Consider the following 10,578-nt stretch of genomic DNA (forward strand, 5'->3'; position numbering starts at 1 on the left):
GTCTATAAGTCAATTCCCCACAATTAGGCCCAATAACTGAATGAATAGAACAAAACATATCTAGCAGGTATTTCAAAGCAATTCATGTTTCCTTTTTAAAAAGGGCGGGACTGCCTGGGCCCAGAACAAATTCAAAGGCCCACTCTCACTTTTAATTTGGAGCCAGTAAATATGATCAGTAACCAAACTAGTGTAAACTTCACTTGATCTATCTTGAATAAGCTCAACTATTTTAAATGGTCTTCTATATGAATCCAGACAGGCGTATTGCATTTTTATTTCTTCAGGCGTGATTTGCGACTAAACATTAGCTAATTCATTAACCCTTGATTGTCAAGACCTTACCATTAACTGATATTCCAAATGAATACATTAACTGAAACTCAACAGCTACTTAGTCTCATTTAACAGGCTATAAACGAATTGCTAAGATGAATTATTCGGACAGTTTTACAACTACTGAAAAGCTTGTCAAGTGTTTTAAGAGCTAATATTAAGAACTAACATCATTCACTAACAATTCAGTATGCTATTCACATTAGCAATATTCACATAGGGAACTCGTGACTCTAGGAACAAATTTGGAAACTATTGCTAAAAGCTATTTATTATGCCAAGACTTAATATATAGGAAGTTGTATATTCCAATGCTAAGCTACAACTATCACAAGAGTTCAACTACATTTACTGAAGATACAAGCTAAAAAGAAAGTGAATCCAGATCTGGAATTTAATAGTCCAGTTATTACAAAACAGTTTCAGTCCAATAAGTTCCAATTTACACGTACAAAATTATTTAAACAGTTCCTAAATTGAAAATTCCAGGCCAAATCAAACAGTTCTTCAATAACCAACTTCCATACATGCTGATTCATTATCCAACGTCACTTGAGTCTAGTGACATACCTGGAAATTGAGATATAAGTGAGAAGGAGAGGAGATCAGCTAATAATTGAGCAATTAGCAGTATTACAGCAGGTCACAGCAGCAGGAAGATAATGTGAGATCAAAAATGATAATCCCAAGCCCAGTGATAAGCAAAACAGCATCAGATTAAGCCAAATAAACTCGCAAATAGACCTGAATACACTTAAAACTTCCAATAGGCCAGAACTTAACCCTAAACTAGCTCAATTGGACCCCAAAAACCCACCAGAACTTAACCTCAAATACCAGACTTGGAGCTAAGAAAGCTGGAAATTAAATTGAAAATTCCAATGAAACAATGACTGTCTTTTTTTGGTTTTTCTATTAAATTTTCTATTGTTTTTGGATTTTTGGACGTTTGAATTTCAAAAGCTAGATCTGAAAGTTGAAGAATACACTTTTGGGGGGGGGGGAGGGGTGGAATTTAGAGGCTGAAAAAACTTCCTCTACAAGGCAAATGAATGCCTATTTATAGGTGAACTTAGGGTACAATTTCAGATTTTCACTTTACCCATTAGTCCCTATTTTAATTCTATTTTTACCCTTTATTTTCTGACTTGTTACACAAGTTACTGCCTTAAGTTATTGAAATCTATACTAAAACCCACTCTAGAAGGGTCTATACCCATTACAATTCCTATTCTATCCTTACTTCATTTCAACAATTACCAAATCTGATTAAACTACCCTTTTCAATGCCTAAACTACCCCTGAAACCCTCTTAAAATTACTAACCTAAACAAACTTTTATCTTATTTAAGGCTTTAACCATAGTTAGTCTTAATGAGCCCAAATCAGCTATAACCAAACCAAACTAAACTAAACCTAACAGCTAATTAATACCAAACACTGAATTAAGGCATTACCGATGATAATTACTGATTAAACTGGACTAAACTAAACTAGACTAACTAAAATTAACAAATCAAACATTAAAACAAAAATTAAAATCAACAAAGCCTAAACAGAATCGACTAAGACGGATAATAAAGGATTAAGGACTATAACAATGAACCATAAACTGAAACCAAACATTTATCAAGACGGATTCAAAACGAAAAATTAAACTAATACCTAAAATTAACAAGACAGGATTAAACCAATCAAACAAAATTAAACTAAAGCTAAGAATAATTACAAGAGAACAGAATCAAACAGAATCGAACAAAAACTTACTAATTTTGAGCATTCGACTGACTAACTTCGAATTTGGCTTTCAGTTAATGTCGCGTGTATATTTCGTCTGAAATAAACATGTAACATTAACTAACAGTCAATCGAGCATTTGAGTCTCCAAACAGACTTGATTTCGAAAAACCCTAGATTAACGATTTGACAAATTCCAGAGATATTCGACGGAAACCAAGTGGAAATTTGGGATGAGGGAAGAGAGGGGATGATTTGGTGCTAATTTGGCTGACTTTGGATGAGTTACCGTTTTGGTCGGATTTTCGATTGAGGATTCGAGAAGTTTGGCTAGGATTTGGGGGAAGCGGTTTTGGGGGTTGGAAAGAGGAAGACGAGAGGAATAAGGGGTGTATTTTTGGAGTGGTTTGGAGCTTCGCCGCCGCCGGCGGCGATTTCCGGCCGGCGGCGGACGGTGGAAGGCGGCGGAAGGGGGCGGTCTCTAGGGTTTTGGAGGAGATAGACGAGAGGGGGGGTGGGGTGCATTCAGACATATATATATTAAAAGCTGTGGACTTCCCATCCGTTAGATCAACAATCATAGACGGCTGAGATTAATTGGAGGTAAAACGACGTCGTTTCATAGGGGAGGGGTCTGGACCGGGTATTGGGATGGGTCTTGGGCTCAATAGGCGGATCTGAGGGGGTTTTGATTTGGGCCAAGCCAATTTTGGCCCAATTTTAGTCTTCTTTAACAAGCCCCAACTCCTTTTATTTTAATTGTCCCCCTTTTTCATTTTTGTTTTGCTTTCATTTTTGTATTTTATATATTTTTTTTCTGATTTTATAAAATGCTAAAACAAAACAAAGACCTAATTAAACTAGTTAAACTCCTAAAATTATTTAAAACTCTACTTAAAGATAAATGCAACAATTAACAATTGAAAGTGCAAAGAAACTATTTTTTGCAATTTTCTTTAAATTTTGTTCTAAAACTAATTAATACCTAATTAGTACCAAAATTGTGAAATTAAATCCCTAAATGCAAGTGCATATTTTTTTGTATTTTCATATGAATAAAAATGCAACCAATTAACACAAGAATTTAACAAAAATTCACAAAATTTGTAAAAATAATAAAGAAATCAATTATTCGAAACTTTTGGAAATAATTTGCTTAGGGCAAAAATCACGTGCTCACAAACTTTACCGGTGAAAACCGCTGTGACCATCCAGGAAAAAAAGTTCTATGGTATTGAAGGGGATATGAGATAACGCTCTATTCGAAAGACCATGGGTTCACAACATGAGAGTGTTGCCTTCGACCTTGCACCAGGCATTGAAGTTCCGTACATCGGGAGGGATTAAGACAATATACGGAGAGCAGCCAACTGCAAAGGAGATGTTCGTAGTCGATGAAGTACTCCCAGTACCCTCCGTAGAAATTAGCGGGTACGATATCGAGTATCGACCCCGAACCACCATCAAATCACAAATTTTGGCACACTTCATGGCCGACTTTACGTCGGCCTTGATACCCAAAGTTGAAAGGGAATTGTTGTTAACCTCGGGGACTACCTCGGGTGTTTGAACCCTCTTTATGGATGATGCTTCGAACGTGAAGGGGTCCGTGCTCGGCATCGTGTTGAAGCCACCTAGGGGTAACATAGTTAGGCAGTCTGTTGGAACTGTAAAATTGACTAACAATGAGGCCAAGTATGAGGCCATAATTGCAGGTCTCTAATTGGCTAAAAGCCTTGGGGCTGAGGTGATTGAAGCTAAATGTGATTCCCTCATCGTAGTAAATCAGGTCAATGGGACGTTCGAAATGAAAGAAGAGCGAATGCGAAGGTATCTAAACAAGTTGCAGGTAACGTTGCATCAATTTAAGGAATGGACCCTAGAGCACGTGCCCCGATATCAGAACAGCGAGGCTGATGCTCTGGCTAACTTGGGGTCCTCATTTGATGATGATGAGTTCAGCTCAGGGACAGTATTATAACTCATGAAATCAGTGATAGAAGAAGGTCATGCCAAAGTAAATTCCATGAGTTTAACTTGGGATTGGAGGAACAAATACATAGATTACTTAAAGAGTGGGAAATTTCCCTCGGATCCTAAAGAATCGAGAGCTCTGCGTACGAATGCTGCCAGGTTTAGCTTGTCCGAAGGGACTTTATTCAGATAACATTCGACGGCCCACTGGACATATGGTTAGAGCCGGGAGATACCGAATACGCCTTGAGAGAAGTTCATGAAGGCACTTATGGGAACCATTCGGGGGCAGAGTCTTTAGTTCGGAAATTAATCAGACTATTACTTGACCGAAATGGAGAAAGATGCGAAGGAATTTGTACGAAGATTCGACGCCTGCCAAAGATACGCACCGATGATACACCAACCGGTAGAACTGCTTCATTCGGTCTTGTCCCCATGGTTGTTCATGAAATGGGGAGTGGACATCGTCAGTCCCCTGCTGTGGGCACCCGGTAAGGCTCAATTCATACCATTTATGACTGATTATTTTTTCAAATGGGCCGAGGCTCAAGCGTTCGAGAAGGTCCGAGAAAAAGAGGTCATTGACTTTATCTAGGACCATTTAATATGTCGATTTGACATGCCGTCTGAAATCGTTGTGTTAATAGGAAACAATTCATTGGCAGCAAGGTAAATATGTTCTTTGAATATCACAAAGTCCTGTGGACATACCGTATGACCTCGAAGTCTAGTACCGGGGCCACCCCGTTCTTATTGGTTTACGGAGCTAAAGCCTTAATACCAGTTGAATTGGGAGAACCGAGCCTCAGGTTCTGATATGCGACCGAAGAGTCGAATGGCGAGGCCATGATCACAAGCCTGGAAATATTGGATGAAAGTAGCGAAGACGCCCTAGTCCGGTTGGTCGTCAAGAAGCAGCAGATAGAAAGATACTACAATCGAAGAGCCAACCTATGACACTTCAAAATAAGGGACTTGGTGTTGAGAAAAGTAACATTGCACACCCGGAACCCGAATGAGGGAAAGCTGGGACCGAATTGGGAAGGACCATATCGAATCGTCTTAACTACCGGCAAAGGCTCGTACAAACTCGAAGCAGAAAATGGTGTGCAACTACCGAACAACTGGAATGTAACACACTTAAAGAAGTACTATTGCTAAGGTACGATTTCATTTATTTTTTAATAATATTATGAATCGGACTAACACCTGCAGGCAACGACCAAGGGAGAACGTGACTATTAGGTCTGAAAACATGCGTTTCACTCTTTTTCCCTTGAACCGGTTTTGTCCCAAAATGGGATTTTCGACAAGGTTTTTAACGAGGCAACAGTAAATCGTGCTAACTTAGAATCGAAGGTCGGTCCCAACCGAAGCTAATGGGCATTCATTAGAGGCCGGTATCAACAGTATCCGAGCCCTCTCAAGCTTGACTCGAATACTAGGGGCCATTACCCTCGGGTTAAGATTATTAGAAAGGAAAGAAGGACACTTTGTGCTTAAGTAAGGCTCGGTGGTTAGGATACAATGTAAGGGCCAAAAAGTCGAGAGAACCGTGCCCACTTAAGCCACTATAGCCATGATACATATTTTTATCATGTGCTTTACACATTAAAATGAAAGAAAGTTCCGTCTTGCTATTACGCATTTTCTTGCCTCTTAAGACTTGGATCCTAAGAGCCCACGGGCTACCTTATTCGAGGACTATCGAGCCCAAGGGCTACCCTTACTCGGGGACTATCGTCCGAAAAAAGTTTAGATAAACCGGTCTACTAAATCCCGGGAGCACCAAACCTATTAGGCGGTGCCTAAAAACAAAAGGCTACAGCCACCCAAAAAATGGCTTGGAGACGTTCGAAGCTCATTATCAAAAGTAAGGCCTTTACAAAAATTCAAAACCTGCTTAAAGTTTAACCTCGGAAAAAGCATCATCTAAAATCACTTAAGCATCTTGAAAAAAACTTTCGGTCACGGTGATTTTTCAATGCTTCGAGCAACAAAGTTTTATCAAAGTCAGGCTCCGTTTGGACCTCTGAAAAACAAATGCCTTATTACTACATTTGATTCTATGCTAAGGCATTAGAAATATTTGCAAGAATAGAAAAGATGCTAAAAAATTAGAGACTCGAAATTGCCAGAAAGGGAAAATTTTATATATTCCAAATGTATTTACAAAGGACCAAGAAAAATAGCCTCAAAATAAACAAAAAATATACACAAGACAAAAACTAAAAAGTACTAAGGCATTTATGCTTGGTCTTCGTTGGAGCCCGACTCGTCGCCGGAACCATTGGAGCCTTCAATTGCCTCGGAACCCTCGGAGCCTTTGGTACCTTTAGGCTTGTAAAGTTTTTTCGCCTCGTCCTCGAGCTTTATTGCTTCCTCGATCTCAGCCGACAGGTCGAAACCTCGGGCGTGGATCTCTTTGTGGGTATCCCTTCGAGACAGCCGCCTCATCTATTCGGCCTTGGTCTCCAGGCGAGTCTCGGCTGCTTCAATATCGGCCTTGTATTGGGCCACCATCTCTTCGGCATCATCAGAGGTCGTATCCAACTTGGACTTCATTGCCTCGTATTCTATACCGAGGGCGTCCCGCTCTGGGTCAGCCGAGCTCAGCTGTGCTCGGATATCATCATTCAACTGGGACCGCTTGTTAACTTTCTCCTTTGCCACCCAAATTTGGACCTCTACCGATGCCAGCTTTTCTTGGGCGATTTCATTCTCCAAAGCTAGCAGGTCCATTTTGCTTTTCCATCCATCAGCCATGGCTTGGACCTCATTCATTCAACTCGGAGTTGGTCAATCTAGTCGATCTTCTGCTGGACCTGCGAGGTTTTTTTGTTAGTCGCCGTGACTAGCTCCTCATTTTTAACTTCAAAGACCTTTAACTTTTCGACCAGGTCAGCATGTTCCCGCCTCAAGATCGAAGATTCCCTCTAAGCCCTGTCCAGATCGGCCTGAAGGTCCTTGATGGCCCATCTTGTTGCTCGCTAAGGAGCTTGTACATATCTTTCTTTCGAGACTGCTCCTTGAACTCAAACTCGAGCTATTTGATTTCGGAGTGGAACTTGAGGAAGCTCTCATGGTGAAGCACCAAGGCCTGCAAAGCAACAAAAACAGTAAGAGATACTGAAACCTAAGTGAAATCCACAAAGGAGTATTGATTCTTTACCCAGTTCAGCGCGTGTTGAGCCTCGTTGGAGAGACTTGATGCACCCACCGCGTTCATCTTCGCCGAGTCCTCTTCGATCACCACATATCGAAGGTAACTAGCTATGCCCACTGGAGCAGATAAAACCCGAGCATCCTCCGGAACCGTAAGAATAACTATTCTCTTGCGGCCAGGGTCCACACTCGGAGCAGGAAACTGCTTCACCAGTTTTGGGCTCGAGCTTGCTCCGTCAGTTTCCGAAGGCACGTCCTTCTTCGGGACCTCCAAGTCGCCCAACCCGGTAAAATCATCCAAATTGGACATGTCCACGCCATCAAAGTAAGAACACGGGGGGTCATCTGCACCTTGTTCTCCTTCACTTGATTTCTCTTTGCCTGCTTAGGTCTTATCGAGCATAGAATCGGTGTAGGAGGGCGTCTCAACAATTTTCGTCACACTGGTAGCCTCCTTCAAGCCAGGAGCATTTTCTTGAGAGGTCGCAGCCTCCATCTCAACTTCGACCTCTCGGATTGGAAGGGGCTCAACCTCATGGTTCTTCTCCTCGGTTGTTGTCGGCTCCCTAGGAGGGTTGGATCCATGGGAAACAAAAATATCATCCTCTTCAGACTCATCCCTGAGCCAGAGAAGCGAGGCAGAATCCAACACCCGGGAGTTGGTGCTCTTCTTGGGCTTACCAGCCGTCCTCTTCTTTGGCTTCACCTTAGAACCCGGGGAGCCTGAAGACTTTCTTTTCCTTTTCTTCTTTTGCCTCGCGGCAGCCTAGGGCTGTCCCGTAACGGAGGGATCAATGGACAAGGACACATACTCATCCCCTTCCAAAGGCCTAAGTTTGGTGGTCTTAGGCAAACCTACAAAAGAAAGACGAAAGGTCAGTTTTATGTGAGTTAAGAGCACGGTAATAGCTATTTAAGGAGAATCTTACCATGAGAACGGGCCTCCCATCGGCCCTTCAAAAGCTTGTGCCATGAGCGCTCGAAGTGTGACATCTGCTTGCAAATGCCTTCGATCCACTCCTTGAGACGGGGGACCGTATTTGGAACCCGGGCAACAGCTGCACAACCACAAATATGAACAATAAGAAAGAAAATGAAGAAAAATTGACACTTAAGTTAGGTTGCACTTATGAGATGCATTCCACTTCTCGGGGAATGGCATGAACTCGGGAGGGATCAGATCCTCGGTTTTCACCCGAACAAAATGCCCATGCCAGCCTCAGTCCCGATCCTCGTCAATGCTCGAAAAGGGGGCCTTTGTGGCGCCGCGAGTGAGCTTGATTAGTCCCCCTCGGAAAATCCAAAGACTGTATAAACGGAGTAGATGGTAGAGGTTAAACTGAGAGGACTCGGTGTGGTTCACAAAATAACGAAGGAGGATCACGATCCTCCAAAGAGATGGGTGAATTTTCCCGAGGCACACCTCATACCTCTTAAAGAAGTCCAAAATCACCAGGTCTACCGGGCCTAGTGTGAAGGGGTAAGTGTAAATAATTAAGTACCCATCCATGCGGGTAGTAATATCATCCTTGGGCTCGGGGACTACTACGTCATTTCCCCCCCCCCCCCTTTTACAGTCCTCTCGGACTACAGGAAGGACATCTTCGGTAATCGAGCATATATTGTTAGAACTTTTTGTGGACTTGCACATATATGGTATTAAGAATAATTGTATGTTGGTTGCTATCATTAAAAGGTTGACCCAAATTAAAAGTGATCTGCTACGGTTTAAAGTTAAATGAGTCTATAAGACACCTCCTAATGTATGGGGTCTAATGTATAGATACCCCTGATGTAATTTCTAATTTAATGATGGGCTAAATTAGAATTATGTAAATTGTGTGCATCTATAAATAGGGTTATGGTCGCCAAATCAGACATCGGGTTCTTTTCTAATATCCCATCCGTGGAAAAGGGAGAGCCATCTTCTGTGCAATTCCTACGTCTTGATTTGGAAGGCCGCTGACCGCAAGACAAGCAGTTTCATTCGTTCCTATGGATTCAGGTAAGCTTTCGCATCTAATTTTTATTCTCGATGATTTGACATGATAGTTCTTGGGTAAAAGATGAAGGATTTCATCTTTAAAGTAATTGGTTCTAATAATTGGTATCAGAGCCTATATCGTCGCGACAGATGTTTTATGCCACAAGATTTGTTGTGTCCCACTTCAAGGATTATTTTGGTTAATCGTCATTCATCTTTGGTTTCGTGCCTCGCGGCAAACACAGATTTGGATAAAAGGATCTTTCATCCTTTAAATTTTGCTATAAGAAAATCACCTAAGTTGTTTAAAAGGGAAATGAGAAAAAACTTTACTGGCGGCGTTGCTTTTGCAATATGACATTCGCAAGGATTGAGATTAAGATATTCTACTGGGTAAGGTCTTCTTACGGTTTTGATTAAGTGATATTATTTTTGGTTTGAATTTGTTCATTAAAAAGAATAAATTAATAAAAGGATGCTTTGATGGATTTAGGCGTGAAAAATCGGTTACTTTTGAAGGTTAGACTCCTGTTACTGGCAATCAGAATACTCCATATTGAAGTTCTTTGGTGATAATTAAATCTTTTTGGTCGTAAATGTGTATAGTGAAACAATTTAGTTAACGATGATGCATTAGGTCTACAAGAGTGAAGGTTTAATGTCACATGTGCTTTTGATTAGTATTTGTTTAATTTAAAAAGGAAGAGAATTGCTTATTTACACCATTATTAGCATTCTTGATTTTGACTAGGGAGATTTGATCTCTTTTGTAATCTACTGGCAGGTTAGCTCGTTCAGTGACCTTTTATTTTGTTTGGTGAATCGGTATCCAGATTCATCATTTTTCTTAAGTGCTGGAGAACTTTAGGTTTATTAATTTGGTTTCGGGCCCACTATAATTTATTTAACTTGAAAATTTACATATTTTCCTTTGGAGAATTTAAATTTGAATATAGGTATGATTGTATATATTTTGAGATAAATAAATTTGAAGCTGGATGTTACCAAAGTGACCTCTCTTGTGGAAATTTATTTGTTTTGAAATGCAAAAGATTGTGTATATGTAATAAATAGTGATCAGCCGAAAGGAAGGTCAATGTTTAACAGAATTATATGTGCATGTTGTGGTAATAAACATGTGATGATTATTTGGTTTTACATGTGAATAATAAATCGGCCCAAAGGAAGATTTAATATTCGACGTGTTCTTTATTATCAGTGTTTGGTTACTACACCAAGATACCACTTATAGGTTAATATTTTGTCCAAAAATGAAATATTAATGGAGTGACCGGTACCTTGAGATGGGATTTACCTTTATTCAAGTTTATTTTCATTTTGGTTTTAAGTATTATGTGAGCTTATTTCGGTGTTTGTTG

This window comes from Nicotiana attenuata, unplaced genomic scaffold (assembly GCF_001879085.1).
Source record: "Nicotiana attenuata strain UT unplaced genomic scaffold, NIATTr2, whole genome shotgun sequence".
Taxonomy (NCBI): domain Eukaryota; kingdom Viridiplantae; phylum Streptophyta; class Magnoliopsida; order Solanales; family Solanaceae; genus Nicotiana; species Nicotiana attenuata.